We start from the raw sequence: 5,482 nt of genomic DNA, 5'->3' as shown, positions 1-5,482 counted from the left end.
TAAAATGAGCAATAATACAGTTGTAATGAGGAACTTTAAAACACTGCTGTCCCAAAGAGATAGATCAAGTAGGCAAAAATCACTAAAGAAATAATAGAACTAAACCAAACTTGTGAAGAAATTTACTTAGTAGAATTTTACAGTGTTTCACCCAGGAACAACAGAATACACATTCCTTTCAGCTGCACATGGAACATTCTCCAAAGTAGATCATATACTAGCATACATAGCATGCTTACGTAAATGCAAAGGAATTGAAATTATTCCATGCATACTATCTGACCACAGTGCAATTAGTTTGGAAATTGGTGACAAAAGAGCTTCTGCCACAGCGACCATTGAAGAACAGTAGCCAAATTACAATTTGTTTTCTCTGCATTGTATAAGAATACCTGGAACACACTATCTGCTGATAAATATTATTTGAGTAATTGATAGCTACTTCTGCTGCTGTTGCTGTTCTAAATGCAGACATTGGTCTACTTGCTGAATATTCAAAAATATAGGCCAAATGTAGTGGTGCATGCCTGTTTTCCCAGCACTTAAAAGGCTGAGGCAGGAGGAATGCTATGTGTTTTAAGGCAAGCCTGGGCTATGTGAGTTCATAGCCAGGCTGGGTTACAGAGTAAGACCCTGTAATATATATATATATTACACCCCATATATATATATGGCTGGGGTGCTAGCTCAGTGGTCTAAGTATCTGTGTGGCAAGTGCAAGGACCTGGGTTTGATTTCCGGTACTGCATGCCATGCTGTTGCCTGAGTCGTGGGCTGAACTGGCCACTGAAACCAGGCATGGTGTCACACGCCTATAATCTCAGCGCTGGCAAGGCTGAGACTGAAGCATCATTGTAAGTTAGAACTATGCAATGAGACTCTGTATCCAATAAATAAATAAAAAGAAAGAGCAAACAAGAAATATATAATATAGCCTACCTTTAAAAAGGCTTAGGGCCAGGGAGACGGCTCAGTAGAATAAGCACTTGCCTGACAAGTGCAAGGGCCTGAGTTCAATCCCCAGTTCCACAAAAAAAAATAAATAAATAAAAAATAGAAAGGCTTAATGTCTACAAATATATGTAAATGAATCAGTGTTCCAAACAGGGTTTGTGCCCAGAGAAGAGCCAATACAGAGGCCAGCGATGGTATATTAATCACTAAAGATCTTTTGGAATTGGGAATGTTTGTGTCCCATAATCATGACCTCCTCTTGTATGGATTTTATTTTGAGCTGTCCACAAAATGGATCTTTAGATTCTAAGTTCACTCACTGAAGGGCTTTTACTTTACCATGCTCTGATTTCAGTGGTCTTTATCTTGTAAGTACTTATGAGTATAGTAATTATAAGTACTATTGTATTTTCTTATCTACAATTGACTTTTGGATTCCACACAGAAAGCTGTAATAGTCACAGAAAAGTTTAGCAAGGGGATATAAAAAGTATTAAGAGGCGTTATGTACAAGTACCAACTCCCCAAGGTGAATGTAATTACTATATAGTGCAATATGTACTAATAAAAAGGCAAATTAAAAGTAAAAAAAGAGGGCTGGGGAGATGGCTCAGTAGAATAAATGTTTGCCTGATAAACGCAATGGCCTGAGTTCAATTACCGGTTCTGGAAAAAACAAAAGTGAAAAAAGTGGCAACTCCGTTTTTTCTATTCATGACCAATACAAGTAAGATCATTTTACAGCCTAGATTATTCTGAGAAGTGAGTGATTTCTTGCAGCCCAAATAATAATGGGCCTCACGGTGCCCACAATGGCTGAACCCGGACTTGTTGCCTTAGAGTCTCTGGCGGGCTATAGGCACTGGGCGGAGTGCACCGTGCTAGGTCAGGTGGTGCTGCCAGGTGAGGAGCTGCTGCTGCCGGAGAAGGAGGAAATGGAAGGTCCTGGCGTTGCAGGGAAGCGACCCTTGTGCCTGAACACCAGGGTGCACTTGTGATTGCGATTTGTGTGCGCGGCCCCGGCTTGTGGCGTTGCAGAGACCAACTGCTGCTCACCAAGTGTGGCTGCCTTTGTCACAAAGAATCTGGCTGTGGCTGTAGTGGGAACATTTACGTGGTGGACTTGCAGCAGAAGCAGTATGTACCAGTGAAAGGAGACCACTTGATTGGCATAGTGACAGCCAAGTCTGGAGATATATTTAAAGTTCATGTTGGAGGGAGTGAGCCAGCTTCTTTGTCTTACTTGGTATTTGAAGGTGCAACTAAAAGAAATAGACCAAGGGTGCAGGTTGGAGATTTCATCTATGGCCAGTTTGTGGTTGCTAATAAAGATATGGAACCAGAGATGGTCTGCATTGACAGTTGTGGAGGAGTCAATGGAATGGGTGTAATTGGACAGGATGGTCTTCTCTTTAAAGTGACATTAGGCTTGAGTAGACAGTAAATCCCGGTGCCTACCAGTGTCTAGGACTTTCCTTCCTACTGATTTTGCAGATTTGGAGAATATGTCTGGGACATTAGAAAGGCATTTATTAACCAAGCAGCACCCTGTGGTTCCAAAGAGCCAATATTCCTCTTCAGCTACTGAGTTTAATACCAGGGAGTAACTTACATGATCAGAAAAGTAAGTTTAACGTGCTTTCTGGGTACTGTAGTAGTAAAAGTTTGATGGAGGAAATGGAGGTTAGAAAAAAATGAGAAGAGAAGGAGGAGGGACAGCGGTGTCATCATATTTTCTTAGAACTATGGAGAGGTGCGCAAGGAAGTGTCTAAGAGCCAGCACCCAGCCCACCACATCTCTGTATTTCATTTTCTTTCATCTTGCTCACCAGGCTGTTGGCACCAGATTGTGAAATCATACAGGAAGCGGGAAAATTCTATCCACTAAAGATTGTATTTGGAATGAATGGAAGAATATGGGTTAAGGCAAAGACTATTCAACAGACTTTATTTTTGGCAAATATTTTAGCAACTTGTGAACACATGACAGCAGATCAAAGAAAACAGATCTTTGCCAGATTGGCAGAAAGTTGATAAATGTGGACTTCTTTAATGAATCAGCTGATCCAAGAAACTGGGTTTCCTAGGAAAACTTTTCAGGTGAACCTCTCCTACTAAATCTTAAGTAGGCAAGACGTGAATGTACATATTGCCTAAGAATCTTAAATAAAATATTTTTATAAGAAAAAAATGCAAATAATAGTGGGCTGAGTTCTAGAGAGTTCAGAATCAGAATCCTAGATTTTTATTTCTTAGATATGCCATTGTGAGCAAGTCTAAAACTCAGTTATAATGTCCTAATGCTTAAAATACAGTGAGAATAACTGCTCTTTTAGCATTATCAGTATTGTTTTTGCTATTAGGGTCCTGAGGACTGTTAGTGCTGATGAGGAATTTAGGAATCCCTGAACTCCACTCCTCATTTTGCAATGACAGAGTTACTGACATTCAGAGAGAATAAGTGTATTTAATCTGTGTGGAGAGCCAAAGAGTTCAAGTTCCACTCACACCTTCTTCAATCATTCTACTATATCTCAATGACTTTTTATTCTGAATTAACAATGCAAATGGGAATAAGAAAAAGATTTAGTTTTCCTCTAAACCTTAAGATTCACTTGAAAGTGCCTCTTGGTAAATGGTAATTGGTAAGAGCCCTGAAAAAAATAAATCTGAATTCTATAGTGTAGGTTTATTGAATATTTGCAGTGAGCCAAATTTTAAAAGGCTTAATTCAATTGCATGCCAATAACAAGACTTATAAGTATTAAGTTTATTCCAAAAATTGACAGAATGGAAGAGATCAAAGTAGGTAATATCTTTAGTTTTTATGTGAATTTTTCTTGTCCCTTGTTATTCACATTTAAATGACAAATTTCCTTCTATCCCAAAGGAGATCTGCCTGAAAGAAAGGTATTCCCTGTTCATAAGGGGGAATATTTTCTATTCATGAAACAAAGTTTGAAAGAGAATTAAGATAATTTAATTACAGTATATAATTAACTTCCACAATCTCTAAACTCAAGAGGCCCATGGGATCTGGCTATTTGTAAAGATATTTAATCCTTTTTTTACTTTAGCATTCATTAAACAATGGTAATTCCTTCCTAATTCCCCTCTGACACACATTATGCCTCTAAAGAAGAAAAAAAAACTTTAAACAGAGTCCTTTCTTTAAACAGAGTTGCTGAGTATGTCAAATTATTCAGGCAAGAACTCACTGAACAACTACAACAATAGTTTCAAACAGATGGCAATATGTTTTAAGAACAAAAACTGTTAAATAAACCATTGGGCCATGCATTAAACTACCAGTTGGAAATCTTAGTAAGCCACAAATGCATTCCTAACTGAGATTTCAAAATTATCCCCAAATGTAGCTGTCAGTTGAAAAGCCATTTATGCAAATCTACACTAACCTAAGAAAATACGAAGTAAAGGTAATTCTTTGAGAGATGTATATACAACTCTGAAAAATACAGTTGACAGTATAAATGTCCTTTAGTGTCTTGGAAACTTTCCTCATTGCTTAGACAAAATACCCAACACCTAAATTTAAAGGTGCAAAGCTTTATTTTGATCTCATTTTATAGAGGTTTCAGTCTGTACTAGTCTGGTTTCAAGGCATTGTAGCATGTCAGAGAGGCAACATAGCGGAGAAAATACTGCATGGTGTGAAAGATGGAAGGCAGGAAGCAGCAAAAGCTGCCAGCAGCAGCCTTCTTTGTGTTCCTTATATTATGTACAGGGTACACACCTTTAGGACAGGTAAGCACTCATTCCAAGGTGGCCTTCCAATTATCCACACCCACAGCTATGCAACCAATCAATGGACTAATTTAGTAATCTCACAGCCTTAATCCCAGTATCACACACTGTAGATCCAGCCATCTTTGAAAAGCTACACTTTTGATCACATGAGATTTTGAGGGAAGAGTTCTAGATATGAGCCATAACTTTCACTGACACATGAATGATCAATTATTTTCTTTCTAAGACTATTGCCACTACATTGAATTTATACTTTGGTTGGTTGCCTAACATAGCCTTTTCTTTGTCTTAAAGAATCTGACTCTCCTGAGTAAGGGCTGGGGAGATGGCTCAGTAGATAAGTGCTTCCCTGCCAAGTATAAGGGCCTGAGTTCAATCATAACTACTTGATGAGAAATTGCAATAAAAGCATCAATGCAAAAGAGCGGAGTAATGTACCCAATCACCAAACACTAATAAATAGAATAGTCAAAAAAATGAAATAAGATCCACAGCTAGGGGAACTACCTGCTCGAGGCCCCCTCCTGTCCATCTCTCAGACAGGAGCTTTCTTTTTCTCAATAAATATATTCTGCTCATAAAAAAAGATCCACAGCTAACATGGACTGCATATTGTAATTCGCAGAAGACAGTAGAAGGTCTTACAGTACTACAGCAATCTCTGTTATATGAAATGTTGAAAAAAAAGCAACCAGAATGCCCAACAATAAGAGAAACCACATTTTGAAGAAATTTCTGGTGGTACAATCCAAATTGAGGA

General features: G+C 38.4%; 1 pseudogene; it reads left to right on the top strand.

The window, feature by feature from the left end:
• The first annotated feature begins 1,766 nt into the window (after positions 1 to 1,766).
• On the top strand, positions 1,767 to 2,988 carry LOC101571055 (annotated as a pseudogene).
• Positions 2,989 to 5,482: the final 2,494 nt, after the last annotated feature.

The sequence above is a fragment of the Octodon degus genome, unplaced genomic scaffold (assembly GCF_000260255.1).
Source record: "Octodon degus isolate 3935 unplaced genomic scaffold, OctDeg1.0 scaffold00308, whole genome shotgun sequence".
Classification (NCBI taxonomy): Eukaryota; Metazoa; Chordata; class Mammalia; order Rodentia; family Octodontidae; genus Octodon; species Octodon degus.
Note: the sequence above shows the minus strand (reverse complement) of the source record. Positions and strands in the feature narration are given on the sequence as shown.